This window comes from Dioscorea cayenensis, unplaced genomic scaffold, assembly GCF_009730915.1.
Source record: "Dioscorea cayenensis subsp. rotundata cultivar TDr96_F1 unplaced genomic scaffold, TDr96_F1_v2_PseudoChromosome.rev07_lg8_w22 25.fasta BLBR01000038.1, whole genome shotgun sequence".
NCBI lineage: Eukaryota > Viridiplantae > Streptophyta > Magnoliopsida > Dioscoreales > Dioscoreaceae > Dioscorea > Dioscorea cayenensis.
In genome coordinates this window covers 6,902-29,120 of record NW_024086429.1, presented here as the reverse complement: position 1 = coordinate 29,120, position 22,219 = coordinate 6,902, and the positions used below count along the sequence as shown (strand labels likewise).

The following is a 22,219-nucleotide window of genomic DNA, read 5'->3' as shown; positions in this document are numbered from 1 at the left end:
TGATAAACCCTATTCCTATGTATAGACCTAACCCTTTGGTCCAGGTGGATGGTCCCTAGTCACAATTAAGCCCTATGTGCTAAGATCACTTCTACGCTTCACTCCATTACACTCGCAACTAAGCCCCAGCAGAAGGTCATCCCTTAGCCCATTCTCTCTATTATGGCCGCAAAGAACGCTTGGAATGTGGAGGTAGGATAGATCACACCGGAGGGGAAAGGGGACGCTCCGCTACCTCTCGACTCACCCTCTCAACCCTCTCCAATCTAGCTTTGTCTAACTCTCGTGGTGTGTCACTCACTCACAAGAGTTACCAACAAGAACTGTCAACCCTAGTGTCACTCTAGGGGAGTATTCATACAATAAAGTATTAAAGATTGGAACTCACAATAAATATCAATTAATTGAAAGCATAATAAAGAGATTCAATGAAACAAATACATCCTAGGGTTCACAAATACCCAAGTACCCACTAGGGGGTTTAGCTCTCCATAGAGCTAGATACAATCAATGAAATCAAATGTAAAAGCATAAAATCCATAGAAAACCCGCTCGATAGTCATGGCCTAGGCTACACCTCGCCGGATCGGTGCTGATGAAAACTCTCCCACTAACCTTCTTCCAAAAGGCACAAGATGTCAGAGCTGTAGAACCCCTCCAAATCCCTAGCCAATAACTCTCAAAACCCTAGCCGAAGCCCTATCTCCAGTTCAGGAAAAGATGGAGAAAAGAATGTTGAAATCGGAGCTGAAATCGGCCTTAAATAGGGCTGGAATCGGGAATCCACATGCCCATGTGAGCGCCACTGTGGATTTTTCACACGGGCATGTGTAATTTCAACACGCCCTTGTGGATTCTCCGTTTTCCTGTTTTCTCGGCCGACTGTGAACAGAGCTGCTATAGTGTTTTTACTACAGTATTTTCTACAGTGCTTTGCTACAGTACCTGCCTGAAATACTCCTGAATCCATACTTTCATCGAGGTAACACAAACGGGCACACGTTTACATCGTGGATCGCGTTGCTTCTTCAGTAATGGACATGTTGGTGGAGATCTTGTTCTATATGCACAAGTTGGAATGCTTGAATGTGACTGCCCTTGTGCCCCTCCAAATGTTTGTGCTAACTCGAATACGAGGACGTTGGCACACATTCCCACATCTCGAACCCGACCTATGTCTTCGCGTTTAAACCATAGCAAGATTTCCTCCAAATTGGTGTGTTACGACCCACATTGGCTTCTTTCTCTCATAATCGGCCTCACAAACCTACCTGGACAAAAGTAGCATAAATACACACATATTAGCGTTAAAACCCAAAAAAGGTAATGCTCAACATAAGGAAAGAACACTTTATATTCTTATCGCACAAACACTTATCATAGCCCCACTTTCCTTGTGCCTCTAACTCATCGTTGATCTCCTTAGACGATGTAGTGAAGCTTAATATTTGTCCACATCAAAGTCCTCTCGGTAGAGAAGAAAAATCCCCTAATAAAGATAAGGTGAAACCCTAGAAATCTGGAGTTAAATAGCTAATTTCGGGCTCACCACGATCGGAGTACGGTCTTGCTTGGACCATGCTCTTGCTAAGAATTCTGAGTGAATCGATTAAGTGCTGGCCTGGGATAATCAGTCGGAGGAGCACGGTCATGCTCTGTCTATGCTCTGCCTGTGCATAATCGTACTAGGAGCCTCCAGAGCGTGCTTTCCCTGTTTAGTAGAAGATACCTCTAGGCTGTGATTTTCAGGGAGAGAACCACGGTCGTGCTTAGACCGTGCTTCTCCAAAGAACCCTCATGCTTGAATGTTTGCATGGTCGTCTTTAAGCTGAGATATTCAAGGGAACAGAGTACGATCGTGCTCTGCCCGTGTCTGTCTTGAGAACTTTGCAAAATCTTAATTCTTTTGCTTGTTTACTCACCGATTTTGCTCCAAGTTCGTTCGAGCTCCTCATTCCTGTACAGTTGACAAGTTCCCCTTGCTTATATCCCGCAAGTGTACGGGCTTGTCGAAGTAATAATCATGGGTGAGCGGGGTCAAATCCACAGGGAGTAGGGAGTAAAGACACTTAATTCGATTTTTAGCTATGTGGAAGATCAATTGTGATAGGTGTGAAATTGATTCAATTCTCAACAATAAAATAAACAAGTGAAAGAGCAAAAGTAAGAAGAGGGTAAGGCAATCGATAAAGATGGGGTACTCGGATAATGCTTCACCTAGGATAATCGCTTCAAGTGCAAGAACTCTCTATTATGCTTCCTAATCAATGCAATGGTGAGTCGTGGAAATCCTTACAAACATAGTCCCAAATCTAAGGTCAACTATGCCTAACTCTATACATGTCCCGGAGGAGAAATTGAACAATCTCAACACCTCGCACTCGCATAGAGTTGCAATGAACTCTAGGGATTCCAAGTGATAAATCTCTTCCTAAATATAGACCTAACCCTTTGGTCCAGGTGGAAGGTCCCTAGCCACAATTAAGCCCTAGATACTAAGATCCTCTCAACGCTTCACTCCATTGCACGCGCAACTAGGCCTCGGCGGAGGTTCATACCATAGACCACTCACTCTATTATGGCCGCAAAGAACTCAAGGAACGGAGGTAGAATCTATCACGCCGGAGGGGAAAAGGGACGCTCCTGTACCTCTCAACTCACCCTCTCAACCCTCTCCAACCTAGCTTTGTCTAACGCTCGTGGTGTGTCACTCACTCACAAGGTTACCAACAAGAACTCTCAACCCTAGTGTCACTCTAGGGGAAATGTTCATACAATCAAGCATTCAAGGTTGGAACTCACAATAAACATCAATTTATTGAAAGCATAATAAAGAAGTTCAATGAAACGAATACATCCTAGGGTTCACAATCATCCAAGTACCCACTAGGGGTATGTGCATAAGTCGGAATGCTTGAGTGTGACTGCCCTTGTGCCTCTCCAAATGGTTGTGTAAACTCAAATACGGGGAGGTTGGCACACACTCTAGCATCTCGCACCCGACTTATATCTTCGCGTTTGAACTTTAGCAAGATTTCATCCAAAATCGGTGCATTGTGATCTACATTGGCTTCTTTCCTTCATAATTGGTTCCACAACCCTACATGCACGAAAGTAATATAAAAACACACATATTAGTGTAAAAACCCGAGGAAAGTAATGCTCAATATAAGGAAATAATGCTTCGCATTCATATCGCACAAGCACTTATCAAACTCCCCCACACTTAAGCTTTTGCTTGTCCTCAAGCAAAAATTAAAATGTTATGCGCATGGATGAAGGAAATATTGGAAGTGCTTGCCCTTAGGTTCACCAAAGCATACAAAGAGAGCATTCTACAAGAAAGGGAAATTTCAACACTAAATACGAAAAATCAATGCTCTAGCTAAAAACTTGAATAAAAAAAAAAGAACAACAAACCCGAAATCTTGTAAGTGTGTGAACTCACTCAAGTCAACCCAAAGTATACTCCTCAAAGCTCTAAGTATAAGGGACTTATTTATCTACAACAAGAAGACAACGAACATTTCAAAAACGGTAGTAGCTTCACACATCCTCTAAGGTAGCCCTTTCCCAAGCGGCCGCTAAGGTGGCTTTCACACTTTCGAGATGGTAGCTCTTTCTACCGGGGTGGTAGCTTTCACTCATCCCATGAGATAGCTCTTTCTCTCATTAGGGGCATAACTAGTATCCGACTTATGAGAGTAGCTTCATACTTCATAGGTGGTAGCTCTTTCCACCCAATAGCATAACTAAACAATAAAACTATTTTGTTCTTTCTTTTCATTTTAATTTTTTTTTTTTTTGAATTTAACACAAGAAACAACTATAATTAGTCCCTTTAACATAGAACTTGAGTTTCCAAAAGAGTTTAAAAAAAATGAGTAGTGCACTAAGTGTAAATCGGGCAAAAATTCCTAAAAATTCAAGCAAGAACTAGAGCATGAAACCATTCAATGTTAACAATTCTCCTAGAATTAAGAATACAATCATTGCAACTAAGGTGAACCGCCATTGGCTATGTGAGCATATAACAATCAAGAACAATAAAAAAGATGTGTGCACTATGAAACTCCCCCCCACACTTAAGTTGTACATTGTCCTCAATGTACACATGCAAGCCCACTCATAATGTATATCAACGAAGAATATATGTGGGGGAAGCAATCAAAACAATACTCCCCTGACTCCTAGTGTGGCATTTGATGGAGCTAAGTACTTGGGCGTAATGTTCCGACGGGTTGTGAAGCTCACACGAGCAAGTGCCGAAGCAACTTGGCCGTGCCCATGACAAAGTCTCAATTCCCATGATGACAAGACCATCTGCACGCATACACAAGGGGGTTCAGTGAAGCTCAATAAAACAAAAACAACTCGTGTATACAAAAGATAGAGCAATGAATACAACTCCAGACAACAAAATGAAACTAAACTCAGAGGGAAAAATCCTTTACGAGTATACAAATCAAAAATAAAAATGCGAGAAAATAAAAATGCGAAAAAAATAAGAACAAAGAAGGTAAAGATGCCTCAAGTGTCGGGTGTCAATAACTAGTACATCTGCTTCCGTTCTTTCGGTGAAGATGACGTTGGTGCTTTGCAAAAATAAATGAAGATTGGCAAAGAAAAGAGAAAGAGAAGCTTATCGACAAAAATGAGAATGAAAGACTAGAAAAGCGGCCGGAAAAACTCAATTAACAACCCTCTAAAACGACGGTGAGAGGTCAGGAGAGAGCAAGGATATGTTCTCAAAACGTATGAGGGTGAAAAGATAAAGAAACCCGAAAAGATTTTAAAGAAAACCTGCGGTTCTAGCATATCTGAAAATCCACACGGGTGTGTGGAAATTACCCACGCCTGCAGTGTCCGATCGACAGGCGCACGCACGCACCGTGGACTCTCCATGCAATCGAGAAAAATTCTCTAAGACCCACGCCCTGCGCGAAAGTTCCACACGGGCGTGGACATTCACAGGCCCAACTCACAGGGGCAAACGCACGCCCCTGTGTCTTCTCGGAATGGAGAGATCCTCTGCAGAGATTCGCACGGGCGTGCGAAAATTACCCACGCCCGTGTGTGGTTCACAAGGTCGCCCACAGGGCCGAGTCCAAGCCCTTGTGTGTTCTCGGGATAAACCGCCCAACTCTGCAGGAAGTCACACGCCCGTGCGGAAATTACCCACGGGCGTGTGATAGTCGCATGGTCATTCACAGGGGCAGCCGCACGCCCCTGTGCCTTCTCTGGAAGAGCTCGCAGTGCAAATCCACGGGCGTGCGGAAATTCCACACGCCCGTGTGTTTTCTCTGGATGCCTTAGAAAATTCTGTAGGCTCTGCAAAAATTTTTTTTAACATGTTTACACACTCAGAGCCTACCCTAATATGTAAGTTTTACCAGTGAAAAACATGAGAAATAGCTCAAACGACCAAAACTTCACCAAAACACATGAAAGCACAAGATAACACCAACGGTCCACAAGAAAAGCATAACAATGGCATATAAGAATCAAAACACCAACACTCAAGCTCTTATTTATGCAACACTAAACTAAAAACTAGGAAAACAGTAATTGCTTGGGTTGCCTCCCAAGAAGCGCTTGTTTTACGTCACTTAGCTTGACGTACCTCTTCCTTACCTTATGGGGGCTTGAAAAGAGTGTGTTCCTCCCCACTAGATATTGCATAGCTACTTCCTTTAAACCAAAAATCTACTTGCCGGGGTGGAATATTTGTTGGAGAGTCCAACCATCTTACCTTTGGCCTCCAAGGAAACAATTTGGGTTGGGAATTGTCCAAGCTTAGCACAGGTGGGTCATTGGTTGGCTTCAATCTCCTACCCACATCTTCTTCCAAACCCAAAATCTCTTTCTTGCAATTTATGAATTGATCAATCCCAAAGAGAGATGCGTGTTCCATTACTTTAGTAGTTGCTTCTTCTTCAATTTCAACTTGAAAACAATCTGTCTTCGCCAACTCTCCTTGCATCATTTCTTGCTCACAAACATACTGTCCACTCTAACAATCATCATATTGAGTAAACGGTTCTTCTTGTATCCTCTCAATCTCGACAACATCATACTCGTTCCACCCCACTTCTTCATTGTCATTCACTACCACATCTTCTCTATAAGGAACTTGACTTGCTTGCTCAAATAATTGTTGTTCCCTGGAGAGTGTGTCAAGTATCCCTCCTAGTTGATGCTCAAGGTTTTTATAGTAGGCTTCATGACATCTTCGTGTGGTCTCCATATTTTGGACGCAGACATCGGATGCTTCAATAAAGTTAGCTAATACTCTTTGTAACTGAAATGCATCCTCTCCGAGTATCTCACCCGTTTGACATTCCTCTTGAAGTGCCTCCCAATGTTGTTCACCATTATCCCATAATACGTTTGGGTAGCCCACTTCAGTTGGATGATATGCGTTGTAACATGGAATGTTTTGTTGTCGTGAAGTAACAACTCTATCAACTTTTTTACTGAGAGCTTCGACCTGCAAATATAGAGCAACGACTGGGTCAATCATCATTTAAAATCCTTGCAAGAAAAAGTAAAACATGACAAAAGAAAAGAAATGAGAATGATGGAAGAATAAGAAAGTGTGAAATAATATTTTTTTTTTTAAAACAAATAAGAACGGTGATAGAGAAGAGATGTGAAATAGAATGAATGGTAAATAGCTAAGAAAACAAAGTGCAAAGTATCTCTAAATGCCTAACTCCCGGCAACGGCGCCAAAAACTTGACAAGTGCCCCTTGCTTATATCCCGCAAGTGCACGAGCTTGTCGAAGTAATAATCCCGGGTGAGCGGGGTCGAATCCACAGGGAGTAGGGAGTAAAGACACTTAATTCGATTCTTAGCTATGTGGTAGATCAATTGTGATAGGTGTGAAATTGATTCAATTCTCAACAATAAAATCAACAAGTGAAAGAGCAAAAGTAAGAAGAGGGTAAGGCAATCGATAAAGATGGGTACTCAGATAATGCTTCACCTAGGATAATCGCTTCAAGTGCAAGAACTCTCTATTATGCTTCCTAATCAATGCAATGGTGAGTCATGGAAATCCTTACATACATAGTCCCAAATCTAAGGTCAACTATGCCTAACTCTATACATGTCCCGGAGGAGAAATTGAACAATCTCAACACCTCGACTCTGCATAGAGTTGCAATGAACTCTAGGGATTCCAAGTGATAAATCTCTTCCCTAAATATAGACCTAACCCTTTGGTCCGGTGGAAGGTCCCTAGCCACAATTAAGCCCTAGATACTAAGATCCTCTCAACGCTTCACTCCATTGCACGCGCAACTAGGCCCCAGCGGAGGTTCATACCATAGACCACTCACTCTATTATGGCCGCAAAGAACTCAAGGAACGGAGGTAGAATCTATCACGCCCGGAGGGAAAAAGGGACGCCCTCTGCACCTCTCAACTCACCCTCTCAACCCTCTCCAACCTAGCTTTGTCTAACGCTCGTGGTGTGTCACTCACTCACAAGGTTACCAACAAGAACTCTCAACCCTAGTGTCACTCTAGGGGAAATGTTCATACAATCAAGCATTCAAGGTTGGAACTCACAATAAACATCAATTTATTGAAAGCATAATAAAGAAGTTCAATGAAACGAATACATCCTAGGGTTCACAATCATCCAAGTACCCACTAGGGGTTTAGCTCTCCATGGAGCTTAATACAATCAAAGAAATCGAATGTAAAAGCAATGAATCCATAAAGAAACCCCCTCGATGGTCGTGTCGATGGTCTTGTGGAGAGTCCTCTACTCGTCGTCCAAAGATTCCTTCGTCCGGTATAGGATACGCCTCGATCGAAGCTCCCCTACCAACCTTCTTCCTAATGGAATCACGATGTCGGAGCCGTAGAACTTCCCCAAAACCTTGGCCAATACCCCTCGAAACCCTAGCCGAAGTCCTCTCACAAGTTGGGGAAAAGATGGAGAAAAGAATGCTGAAATCGGGGCTGAAATCGGCTTTAAATAGGGCTGGAATCGGGCGACTCCACGGGCGTGTACGGAACACGCGCCCGTGCGGAATTTCCACACGGCCGTGGATAATTTCCACACGCCCGTGTGGATTCTCTGTTTCTGCGATTTTCGGCCGGCTGTGAACAGTAAATTCTACATTTATTTTCTACAGTGATTTGCTATAGTCCATGCTATAGTACTATGCCAAAAAATACTCCCGAATCCACTTTTCATCGAGGTAACATAAACGGGCACACGTTTATGCCGTGGATCGCTTTGCTTCTTCAATGACGGATAAGATGATGGAGATCTTGTTCTATGTGCATAAGTCGGAATGCTTGAGTGTGACTGCCCTTGTGCCCCTCCAAATGGTTGTGTAAACTCAAATACGGGGAGGTTGGCACACACTCTAGCATCTCGCACCCGACTTATATCTTCGCGTTTGAACTTTAGCAAGATTTCGTCCAAAATCGGTGCATTGTGATCCACATTGGCTTCTTTCCTTCATAATTGGTTTCACAACCCTACATGCACGAAAGTAACATAAAAACACACATATTAGTGTAAAAACCCGAGGAAAGTAATGCTCAACATAAGGAAATAATGCTTCGCATTCATATCGCACAAGCACTTATCAACAGGGAACAAATATACCTCGAATAGCATCTCATACTAACAAAATTGTGCTAAAAAACAAGAAAATGAATGGATTGAAGGTAAGTAAACATGATATGAAATGAAATCATCAAATACCCCCACACTTAAATTATTGCTTGTCCTCAAGCAATCTCACATCACTCAATAGAATTAAAGATGAGTGCATAACTTCTGATCTCAGGAGATTGGCAAATTCTTAAGTAGAGGGGGTACAACAAGAGTTAGTTAAAATATGAATGCTCAATAAAAGCCTACAATTTTACTTTAAAGACCTTGTGTGTGTGCATAGCACTAATTTGAGTGCCCTATAGTCCCGAAGAGTCAACCTAACACAACTTGACCTTATTTTTACTAGCAACGGTGGGTAGTAGCTTTATACACCCTAGAGGTAGCCTTCTCTTCTAGTAGGTCATCAAATTTATACTTGTAATCTCCAAAATTCGACTACACAAAAATGGCTTTCAATCTACTAGGGCGATAGCTCTTTCTACAATCTTTTTACAAAAACAAAAATATAAAACTGGACTGGTAGGGCATTTCTATTAAGGAATCAGACTTCCCAGTCTTTTTTTTTAATGAGGTTATCGCCCTAAAACAAGTGGCTCCACAATTAGGGCAAAGTAATTAAATTTTATCTCTTTAAAGTAAAAGTAAGTCTACAATTTGGCTCCAACAGTTACTAACAGACACGTGTCCCTCTAAACTTGAGAATTTCCAATAGAACAATCATAGATCATCATTAGTAAAGCACTCATCCACCAAATACAAGCATGCAACTCTCTCCCACACTTAAATGCCACATTGTCCTCAATGTAAAGATGTATGATATGCAACACAAAAATAGAGAACAAAAATTGAAAGAGGAGGTTTATGTGACTTCCCTAATCACGGAGAATGATGTTTCCACTCTCAACGAGTGTGCTATTCATCAAAACCACAATTTCACAAACATGAAGCATGATGTTGCCACTCTCAACATGTTGCCAACTCCAAGCACCCACACAATCCTTGAGACGAATGGAGATACACAAGTAAAGCTCACAAAAATAGTAAAAGATAAACTGAAATAAAATGACTAAAAATAAACAAACCAAAATATCAATATAACAGGAGACTCCCCTTGCTAATTAAACTACAAAGTTTACAAAATAAAAGATAACAACAAGATACTAAAATAACAAAATAGAGCTACTGTGTTATAAGAATGGAGCACTCTCAGCCTGGGAATCATCAGTAGAGGAAACGGAATCATAATGAGACTCACCCAAGTTAGAAGTTTCCACTCCAATGTGTCGAGTGGGGCTCATAGGAGAAATAGGCTCAGGTGACAGTCGCATACCCAAATGCTCAGCAATGCATGTCACTCCTCTGGACCCACCGAAACACTGCAGATGAGCAAGTAACTTGATCCGAGTGGCGAGAATAAGTGCGGGGCGGCAATGGTAACTATTGTCGTGAGGTAGTGGTAAGTGGTGGAAGTGCAGTGGCAGCATCCCCTGCACTAGGAAGATCAAGAGCAGTAGTGGATGAAGAATCAGTGGTTGGCCGAATACAGTACTCAGTCCTCCTAATAGTCAGGACATGTTGGAGCATCCCCATCGGCCTCAGCATCTCAAGGGTTATGGGGCTACACCACTGACTACTCGCTTCCTGTCGGTCCCCTCTAGAATGCCCATACATCTAATCATACGAGTGATATAGGGGCTGACAAAGAGAGCTCTGATGTGAGGGTCAATCCTTTGGTGCCAAATAGACACTGCTATCACATACCCCATGTGCAGATGGAAACCGTTGATCATACTTAGAAGAAAATCAAAATCTCGATGACTAACAATCCCTATACTGTCACCGCATCCTGTCAACGTGTGACTGAGTATGGAATGGATATACCTAAGAGTTGGAGAAAGAAGTGTGGTGGCCTTTGTCCAGCGAGGATCATAGGTAAGGGTGGTGCTCAAACACCACCAGGCATCCTCTAGGTACTCCCTACTCAGTCAAAAGATTAATAGAGTATAATATGCAGGAGATCAAGTGAACTCCGCATCATAAATCCCCAACTAGATAGTGAAATCGGTAAGGCTCATCCGGTGCATCGTACCGAAATCCTGAAACTGAATGAAGTCAGCGCGATGAAAAGCAACGGTACCTCAGGAAAGCTTGAATGTGGCTAACACCTCATGTGCTAGCCGCTCATAAGTAGTGTCAGTAATCTGGAACAACTGTCTCCAGGCACCGGCACTGAGCAGCTGACTAACCTCCTCCTCTAATCCGACCTTACGGAGGACATCCCAATCAATATCTCATAACTCACCAAAACATCATCGAGAAAGGTGAGCAAATCGGTCTGATACATCGAGTATGGAACATAGGTCTTTGAGTCCACATTAGGAGTAGGCTCCCTCAACCCGGGGCCTTTTTAGAAGGCCCGATGAGAAGTGTGCTTCCTCGAGTATGATCTACAAGAAAAGATCAACGAAATTAGTTCAAACAATAAGGGAGAGCACGGTCGTGCAAAGAGCACTCAGACCGTGCTCAACTTTGAAGCAGGGGCATGCACTTGGTTGAGATAGTCATGCTGAGGGTAGGAACACAATCGTGTTCCCAAGGAGGGAACAATAGTGCTTTGAGCCACCATCGCCCCAAAGATACAACGTCGTTTAAGCTAAAGAACAAAGAAATCTTTAAAATATTACAAACAAAATTAAGCATGAAACAATGAAACCAACATGAGATCCACAATGCAAGCAAGAGCATGACAAGATAAGCGTTTCAACCCTATAATCCAAAAAAAAAATAATGGTTGTTTACTGAGGTTAAGGATGAGGATGAGGTAAAGGAAAAATAGCCATAACCAAAACCGGCAAGAACTGAAAACTTCACGAGGGACCAAAGCGCGAAAGGAGAAAGAAGAGGGCTAGGAGGCGAGATGAATGGGAAGGATCAGGCGTGAAGGTTTCAAAGACAAAGGGGCTCAACCGTTCACATTCAAACACAAGCAAAGCATGCTCATACCTGAGCATGAGGATTAGGGTAAGTATTATGGGGTGAAGCACAGTCATGCTTTGAGCGTGTTCTTTCCCCTGATTTTCTCAAGAAAGATTCCCAATATAACTGAAGGAAGAACATGATCATGTAAACTGCTTAGAGACCGTGTGATAAGTGCTTGTGTATTAATAATATGAAGTATTCTTTTCTTACATTGATAATTACTTTTATTAGATTTTATCGCTTATGCATGTGTATTTGTGTTCTTTTGTGCATGTAGGGTTGTGGAGACAATAATGGAAGAAAGAAACCAAATGTAAATCGTGGATGCATTTTGTTGATGAAATCTTGGAGTGAACAAATGTGAAGACACAAGTTGGGCTCAAAGACATGTAAGTATGTGCTAACCTCCATTGTGCTCAAGCGAATACATAGTTTGGAGGGGCACAAAGGTAGTCACACTCATTTGTTCTGACTTATGCAATACTGGCAAGATCTCCATCAATGTGATATTATTAAAGACGCAACACGATATACCATGTGGATGTGACCCATTCATGTGGCCTCGATAAAGAGTGTGGATTTAGGAGTAATTTGGCAAAGCACTGTAGCAGTTACTGTTCACAGCTCGCCGGAATCAACTTCTACAAATTCACACAGGTGTGTGGAAATTCCACACCCATATGTGGATGCCCGATTCCAGCCCCTATAAAAGCCGCAATTTTAGATGTTTTGGAAGGATCCTTTTCTCATCTTTTCCCTATTTTTGGAGGCGCTCACGGCTAGGGTTTGGAGAGGCTTTGGCTAGGTCTTTGGAGTGGTTCTATGGCCTTTAACACTTCATTCCTTTGGAAGATAGTTATTGTGGGGGCTAACATCAGCATCAATTCGGTGAGGTGTGCCCTAGGCTTGACAAGGCAACCTTTATAAAAAATGAGGCAACTCCATAAGACCATCGATACGGACTACGAAGGAGTTTTAGTTTTAGATTGCATGCTTTTACATTCGATTTCATTATTGACTATATCTTGCTCCATGGAGAGTTAAACCCCTAGTGGGTGCTTGGACTTGTAAACCCTAGGATGACCATATTTCATTGGCCTTTTATTATGTTTCTTTAATTAATGTTTTAATTGAGTTCCAACCTTGAATGCTTATTGAATTGATTTTCCCTTAGAGCGACACTAGGGTTGAGAGTCTATATCAGTAATCCTTGTGAATGAGTGAGACTTCATTAGGATTAGACAAAGCTAGGTTGGAGAAGGTCGAGAGGGTGAGTCGAGAGGTAGCAGAACGTCCGATTTCCTTTCTAGTGTGATTCATCCTACCTCCACACTCCAAGAGTTCTTTGCCGTCACAATAGAGTGAAGTGCTAAGAGATGAACTCCATTGGGGCTTAGTTGCTCAAGCAACAGAGTGAAGTGTTGAAGTAATCCTTAGTGCTAGGGATTAATTCTGACTAGGGAACTTTCGTCTCGACCAAACGGTTAGATCTATATTAGGGAATAGGGTTTATCACTTGGAGTCTGTAGAGCTTTAAGCAACCTTGCACAGTGTGAGGCGTCGAGAGTATTTCTTTCCGCTGGGCATAATGTAGGGTTAGCCATGGTTAACCTTAGGTTTGGGACCATGTGTTTTAGGATTTCTATGACTCATTAAACATCAGTTAGGAGACAAAATGATTAGTCTTTCACTTGAAACAATAGTCCTAGGGTGAGCAATGTCCGGGTGTCCCATCTTCCATCGATTGTCTCTCCTATTATTCTCTTGCGTCTCTTTCTTATTTTCTTTATTTCTATTTGCATTGATATTGTTCACACCATTTTGAATTATCTTCATCATAGCTAAATAGCAATTCTTTTGTTTCTGAGCACTATTCCCTATGAATACGACTACCCACTCACCAGGGTAATTTATTACTTCGATAACCCATGTGCTTGGCGTACACACACGCAAGGTGTGTGTCACCATGCTTACCTATTTGGCTTGGTCATGCTTAACCCATACTCGCCCTAGAATGCTACAAACACTAAAAACAGAGAAAATCAGGGGCACAAGCAGGGGTGTGCTCAGCTCGTGCTAGGCCTGAAAATTTCTAAGGTAAAGCCTATCCTCTTCCATGACATGCGATAAAAAGCTAGAGGTGATAAAAAAAGTATTACACACACACCAAATGAAAATCAATAATTCTCTGAGAGATCAAAGATGTAAAGAACACAACAACCGCAAAAATAAATAGAAAAAAAACAACAACAATAAGAAAACCAAACATGATCACAAAGAAAACAAAACAACTTTGGTTGCCTTCCAAGAAGCACTTGTTAAATGTCGATAGCTTGGCATTCCGTTTTTCCTCAAGAAGGTTCATGGGATCGAGACCTCTCATAGCCACCTGGAATACAACTTCAATCAAATGGTAGCAACAAGTCAATTAAATTGATCTCACCGAAAGCCCAAAAGTTTGAACGGTCGAGAATATTGGGATCAGGTGGCAAGATGGGTGGCTTTTTCCTCTTAGTGATCAAATTTTTCCACTACTTTGTTGCACAATGGGATTTTTTCTTTGGTGAATCTAGTGGTGCCAAGACCTCAACAGCCGCCAAGTCTAAATAGTATGATTCTTCCCTTACTTCGTCTAGTGCTTCATCTTTCAAGGGATTGTCATCCAACAATTCAACAAGCTCATCTTTCATGAACGTATCCTGTACAAATTCAAAAACAAATTCATCAATAACGTCCACACAATATCATGTGTCATAAAAATCCATAATATGCCACATGGAATCCTAGAACTTGAAAATAATCTCTTCTTCGTCCACTCGAAGTGTCATTTTGTCATCCTTGACATCAATAAGAGCCTTTGAAGTTACTAGGAACGGCCTTCCTAGAATCAATGGTACCTCCACTTTCTCATCAACTTCGAGAATGACAAAATCCACACGAAAAATGAACTTATCCACCTTAACCAAAACATCTTCAATTATGCCTCATGGTTTCCTGATGGACCTGTCCGCTAACTGCAAAGTCATAGTGGTAGGTTTTGGTTCTCCACACCCAAGCCTTTGGAAAATTTTGTAGGGCATAAGGTTGATGCTTGCCCCAAAATTAATTAAGGCTTCCTCATCCACTAAACCACCAATAGTGCAAGGAATAATGAAACCCCAGGGATTTTTTTCTTTCTTGGGGAGTTTGTTGGTGATCAACACCGAACATTCCTCACTAAGTGTTACAAAAGACACTTCTTCCAGTTTTCTCTTGTTCATTAGCAGTTCTTGAACAAATGGGGCATTAATATGCAAAGTCTTGAACACATCAAGGAATGTCTTATACTGCTCCTCTTGTTGATCCTTCTTCACTTTCACTGGATAAGGAAGTTTAGGTTGGTATGTTGGCAATGCATCTTCTTCCATTATCTATTATTTGGCATCCTTGTCCAAGTCAATTGGAGTCTCAAGATCACTGTCAACAGTGGATTCAACCTTCTCCATTTCGGGCTTCTTCTAAACAGGGTTTGGAAGATGCATTCTAGTCCTCAAAGTGATACCCTTGAAGGATTCCTCTGGGTTTATCTCTATGTTGCGAGGGAGGGACCCCAGGAGCCTTTCCTCAATAAGTTTGGACATTTGGGCCATTTGATGCTCTAAATTCCTCACGGTTGCATTAGTGTTTCTCATCATGTCTTCATGACCCAAGACATGAGTTTCAATGCTCTTGATGAATCGGGCCAACAAATCAGTAAGTTTATTGGATGGCTCAAAAGATGAAGAAGAAGATGGTTGTTGTGTACCCTGAGAGAGAGGTTTATACTATTGTTGTTGATGTTGTTACCTTGTCCTGGTTGACTCCATTAGGAATTTGGATGATTCCTCCACCCTGCATTGTATGTGTTGTTGTACGGGTTGTTTTGATAACAATGATTTTGCCCAACAAAATCCACTTGCTCAATCTGTATTGTACCCGTCTCAGAAGAAGAAGAAGAAGAAGGATACCTTGACTCATTTGGAGGTCCCCAACTATCACAAGGAGGTCCTAAGACATGTGAGATGGACTGCATGGTGTCCAACTTTTTTGTAATCTCTTCAACCTATACTGCAAGAGTGGTAATGGCATACACTTGATAAATACTGACAGCTTTAACTGGTTTGTTCCTCTCAGAATTCCATTGGTAACCATTGTTTGCCATTTCTTCAATCAAACTATATGTCTCACTTGGTTTCTTGTTACATAGAGAGCCTCCTGACGCAACATCAAGCATATGCTTGGTGGCGTTATTCAACCTTTGTAAAATATCTGAATTTGCATTCACTCTACTATTCCATGTTGATGGCATTTTCTCAACATCTCCTTATATCTCTCCCAAGTGTCATACAAGGATTTTGATTCCAATTGTAAAAAAGAGGAGATATCACTCCTCAACTTAGTGATCTTCGCTGGAGGGAAGTATTTTGTAAGAAAAGTTTCTGAAACCTACTTCCATGTGGTAAGAGACCCCTGTGGCAAGGAACTTAGCCACCATTTGGACCTTCCTCACATAGAGAACTGAAAGAGTCTCAGGTGAACATCATCCTCAGACAAATTACTCACCTTAAAAGTGTTACAGATTTCAAGGAAACTCCTTAGATGCTCATACGAGTCTTTATCTTGAAATCCGTCAAACTAGCACATTTGTAGCACCATTTGGATGAAATTAGGCTTCAATTTGAAGTTTCTCGCCGCAATAGGATGTCGAACGATGCTTGACCCTACTCCTTCCAGATTTAGCCGAGCAAAATTAGAAATGCTTTCTTGTTGATTTCTGGCCATTTCCTCTTCTTGACCCACTTTCACACTGATTTCTACGGACCTTGTCTCACTTAAATTGATCTACCTGATTCTTCTTTAGAAATTCCTCTCAATTTTTGGATCAGGGTTTGTCAATGGGGAAGAAGTGCTTTCGCGAGTCATACAAAGGCTCCTACGCACAGAAGATAGAACAATGTAAGCTCAACAAAATTAAAAGAATGAACAAAAATAAACCTAAAAGGAATGATTAAAAGGAAAAGAGAAAATAGATATTCATAAATATGAATAATATAAACAAACTAGATCACTAGTGTACAAATTTTCCTAAAAGTTGCCAATACCCGACAACGGCGCCTAAAACTTGATGCACTTTCCGCAAGTGTACAGGTCGCACACAAGTAACACAGTGGTACCCAACAAGAGGTATGGTTGTCAAACCTCAAGAACTGGACTTAATCTCTAGTTAAGCAAGAACAAGGTTTGATTTATAAAAGTGAAGTAAAATAAGTAAGAAAAAACAGGTGGAGATAATAGGTAGAACAGGATCGAGACTTTCACTAGCAAAAGAGCAATGCCCGGGATAATTCCTATAAGTTATAGAATGCTGACTGATTTCTAATACCTACCAGGTACATTCTATGGTTCTTATGTGTGCTCAAAGCAATGCTGCATCTATGGCTCTCAGATACACCAAGTTTTTCTAGGATAACTATGGTTTCATGCACAATGATTTAGCAATCACACAAGGCAACTACCTCTATGGCAATCCACACACCGAGTTTTACCCAAGCAACTATGCAAATCAAACACATCAAATTATACAAACACAAGATTAAACACAAGAAACCGAAAGAACTCCGTAGAACATTAAAAGAGAGTATTCAAAGCATACAAAGCATCATAGTTCAATATCCCAAGGAACCGTGGATGGTTAGCACTCATGGATGGCTACAACATGGAAGAAGCAATCAAGGATCTAAAAAAAGAAGACATGACTCCCTTCTTCTCAAGAAACTCTTCCTAGTTGAGCTTTGTATGCTAGCCTTACTTTCCTTGTGCCTTTGACTTGTCCTTGATCTTCTTAGGCGGTGTAGTGAAGCTTGATCTTCGCCCTCATCAAAATCCTCTCATTAGAGAAGAAAAATCCCCAAATAAAGATAAGGTAAAACCCTAGAAATATGGAGTTAAATGTATAATTTCAGGCTCAACACGGTCTGAGTATGATCGGGCTTGGACCGTGCTGTCGCTGATAATTCTGAGTGAATTAATTAAGTGTTGGCCTGGGATAATCAGTGGGAGGAGCACAGTCATGCTCCGCCCATGCTCTGCCTGTGCACGATCATACGAGGAGCCTCCAGAACGGTCGTGTTTAAACCGTGTTTCTCTTGAGAGCAACCTCATACTTGAATGTTAGCTTGGTCATCTTTAGGCTGAGATATTCAGGGGGACAGAGCATGATCGTGCTCTGCCCGTGTCAGTCTTGAGCACTTCGTAAAATCTTCATACTTTGAATCCTTTAATCCCCGATTTCGTGACAAGTTGGTTCAAGCTCCTCATTCCTACATAGGGAACAAATATATCTAGAATAGCATCTCATATAGACAAAATTGTACTAAACGACAAATAAATGAATGGATTGAGGGTAAGTAAACATGATATGAAATACACTCATCACTCACTCTACTATAGTTATATACAATTGATCAAGTTCAATGAGTTTGGCAATTACCATGGCTCTCACTTAGTTAGGATACAAGAACGAAGGGTTTATACACATATGGTAATCATAATCAGAAAGTTCGTAATAATCTACTTATTCGTGTTCAATTGGGTTACGAGATGGGGCCACGTGGCTGGCTAAGTGCTACTCATGTCCTTTGGTATCCTCTCATTACTAATTAAAATTAACCTTGCGAGTCACGCTTAAAAAGATTAAGAATCAGCCTCATTTTGAGTGTAGAAGTAAAATTGTTAATTTATAATTTTACTTAATGGAATGGGTGAAATTGTAAATTGATCTAGGATTTTTGGCTTATATTTAAATTTTGATTAAAATTTGATGAAGTTGAATAGTTAATCAAAATTATAAGGACTTAAAGACAAAAGTGGTTTAGTTACATTAGGACTCATATTCCTAATAGACCTTCAATGATAATGTTTATCATGCTATGAAATTTCATGTTTTGAATAGAACTTCATAATAAAATAATATTTACCACATTTTATGAAGTCTTTATAAATATGAGTCCTTTCTAACCCTAAAAAGCATCAATTGATTTTTTAGTGAGAAAATCCGCAATCTCTCTAACCCTAGCTATTATTTGGAGAAGAAGAGGAGACCGTTTCTTAGTTTTAGTGTGCGATCTAGAGGTATGAACTTTTGTTCAACACGAGCTGATCTATGACAATCGAAGGGATAAATTTGACACATCAAAGGAAAAATTTTGAAAGATTTAGAGGTAATTTTCCAGACCTTTCAATTAAATTAGGGTGTTCATTAAAATAATTAGATCATATCGTAATTGTAGTCTTGCTTTCACATGTCATTGATGGTGTTCCATAATTTTGCAATATTTCCTAACAGTTGGTTTATCTTGATTCTCTCCTTATTTTACTCCATATGATTCATCTTTGGTAAAATGAAACTAAGGCTTTAATTGATGAGTATGAGAAGCTTGATTGTTGCCCTATTCTTATTTGTTAGAGGGTAAGATCATTGGTTCAAGGTAGATAGATCCTTTCCATTCCTTCTTCAATTTGTATTTTATTTCTTGAATGCTAGATCTAGGGTTTGTAATTCTTGAAATTGGTGAGCTTTGTGTTTGCCCATTCTTGTTTATTGGATGTTAGGAGCTTGAGTGGAGAGTGTATTTCATATCCCTTCAATCTTGTTGGATCCATGGATCTCCATTGTGCTTGAAATGGGTGCACTATAGGTTTACATTAGCACCAATGAATACTATTTCTTTCTCTTATTTCCTTGGTTTAGAATAGAATTGATCTCCATAGAAATTCCTTGGAATTCATTAGACTTAAGTTTGAGTCAACCTAAGCCTCTATTAGAATTACATTGCATATAGGTTTAAGGTTTTCTTTTATGTATCCCTTCTTCATGTGTTCCTTGTATCTATCTCCTTCTTGGCTGGGTCTTATTGTGTGTGCATTTTTGTTATGTGGTAAAAGCTCGACTCGAGGCAAGAAGATGGTTGAGGAGTAGTGTTGTTTGCGGAAAACTAATCTCCTAAGTTTGTAAGTGGGTTATGTTGAAATGCATGATTCTAATAAGATGTTTAAATACTTTTAATTGGTTGATGAAAATATTGTTGGCTTTATCATATTTCAATTAATGGTTTGGTTAGATTGAAATGGTTTATTATGTTATTGACCTTTATGTGAAATTCCTAGATAAATGAATGGAAATGACAATGATTCTACTTGTATTCAATGATTTGAATGGTTTGTAAAACCTCCTTGTGCACACATACACACTTTGACATTCTATGATAATGAAAATGATTTCATTTCTAAAACACAGATGCTTGTCCTAAATGTGGGCATTATGATATGTTTGAACTTGAATTGTATTTTTTGAACACCAGCCAGTCTTGAACATATACACGAAAACACGAAAGTGTTGGGCTACGGTCTTGATGTTCTGACTGGGTTTGGTTTTGATGGTAATGAGGATATTTACTCCCTATTACAATAGTGGATCCTCACAATCCGGCCTTTAGATATGGCATAATGGACGTGAATCATATTTGTTTCCCTTTCGAGGGATGGAGAATTTCCTAAATGGGTGTTATTTCGAAGAGAACCTAGGATCACCACAAGGGTCTTGGTGGGCCAACATCAAGGGTATGAAGACATTAATGGCTCTAGACTTAATTGCGATGGTGACTTAAGTCGGAGAAGTTTTCAAGCTATTGTGTTTGAGAATAGTGTTACATTTCAATTTTTGCAAAACCATGATTTCATGAATTTGATCTTTGAATTGCAAATTCTTTTTTGCCGTTAAATATCCTTTTTGGAAAGATAGATTTATTGATGAGTTTTAAAGCAGATTTTGATTATAGTTTCATATGGATTACCATACTATGTCAAAGCTTCCTTTATGAATCTTGAAGTTTTTATTCATTTTCAGTATGCCAAAATATGTATTGTTAACAATTTTGTGACGAGGTTCATTATGATCTCTTTTAAAGTATGTTTTAAAGCCAAAATTTTTATTGGTAAATGTTGTAAGGTTCATTTGAGTAGATTGATTCTTATGCTCATATTGGAACCTATATAAATATGTTGATATATATATGTATGCTAAAATGTTTTGAAGTTATATGTATACTTGTAAAAGCTTGTTTATTTGAATTAAAATGGTATGGTTTTATATCCTTTTAGAATTGTACTAATCCACTCACTTAATGACTTTATTTACTCACCCCTCCCCTCTTTCCAGGTTGGCGAAGTGCTGGTGTATGTATATTTTTTAGCATGGTTGCATTGTACAAGAAATATGGATTCACTAGTGTCCTTGATTCTGTAAGCATGTATTATTTGCATATTTTCCTTGTTGAAAACCTTAGTTGTATTTTGTGATTTGTATGTCTCTTTGCACTCCATTGACAAGCTTTATTAAATTCTTGCTTCCCCTGTACTATTATTGTATTCCCTACTTTGCATGATCTTCACTTGTGATTTGTGTTAACTGTTGTATAAATCCAGGAATTTATAAGTCTTGCTGCGATTTGAGGGTTAGATGGTGTGTATCCTACCTTGGGATTGTCACGGTGGTTATAGTGTGCCATTCCTCACAGGACTGAAGTGTGATAGGTTAGCTCTAGCCAAAGAAAGCATTAGGATTACCCTAACCAAGACTTAGTCATTGCATTGTAGCATTATCTTCTGAATCGAGGAACCTGTATGGGATTACAACTACACTACGAAGATTCTGGGGTAATCAAATTTAGAGTCTAGCGAACCAATGCCTAAACTAATATCATATTTTAATTCCCAAATTCATCCATGCTTGGTTTTTTCAAAGGGGATCCATGCCCGAGGCCTTCCTTATCCTCCATGTTTACATATATTTTTAGTTTATGTGGTATTTTTTATATTTGTTTTTTTATTTGTTTCTTGCATTTAACAATCACCTTTGCTTCGTATACAAAATAGTGTTTTCATAGATGAAGTAATAGTACTTCTTGGGACTCTAGGGAATATGACCCTCTCGTGCTCACGCAGGCGAGGTTTATTACTTGACAAACAGTACACTTGAGGCTAATGAGTGGTGTAGTTGTTCTTTGATGACACGTGCCATGACTATCAAATCACTCTACCGGCAAGAGGTACCCACCTCCAATGTAGTCTTGACAAACTCCCTTGATGACCTTTATGATGACAAAGTTGATGAACATTGATGTTAGAGACTCTTCTTCAATGCAAAGACCCTCTCTCTAAATCCTACCCATCTCTTCGACTTCAACTTGGACAAAAATACATCAAACCAGTAGAAACTGACCCATTTATAACGTACTGTCAAGGGCCCATATGGGGTTGTGAATACCTGTATGGGTGCCTGTGTGAAGACGCATGGCCATATGGCAAGCCATGTGCCTGCCCGTGTGGATCCACATGGCCTAGCGCGTGATGGTATGGTGGTTGAGTAATGCCTCATTAAAAACTTGGACTTCTATTCTAGAAATTGTACACAGCCTGATACACATGCGTGTGATTGCCCTGTGCCCTTCTAATAAATGAAAATTGCCATGGATCTCCCAAAGGTTGGCATACACACCTATGTAGATTTTCTGAGACCG

The 22,219-nt window shown here is 40.3% G+C and overlaps 1 non-coding gene across 1 annotated transcript; it reads left to right on the top strand.

Annotated features, from left to right (window-relative positions):
* The first annotated feature begins 15,933 nt into the window (after nucleotides 1-15,933).
* LOC120253326 lies at nucleotides 15,934-16,040 on the top strand. The gene has a single exon (XR_005534240.1). It is a non-coding gene; the product is annotated as a small nucleolar RNA R71 (small nucleolar RNA).
* The last annotated feature ends 6,179 nt before the right edge of the window (nucleotides 16,041-22,219 follow it).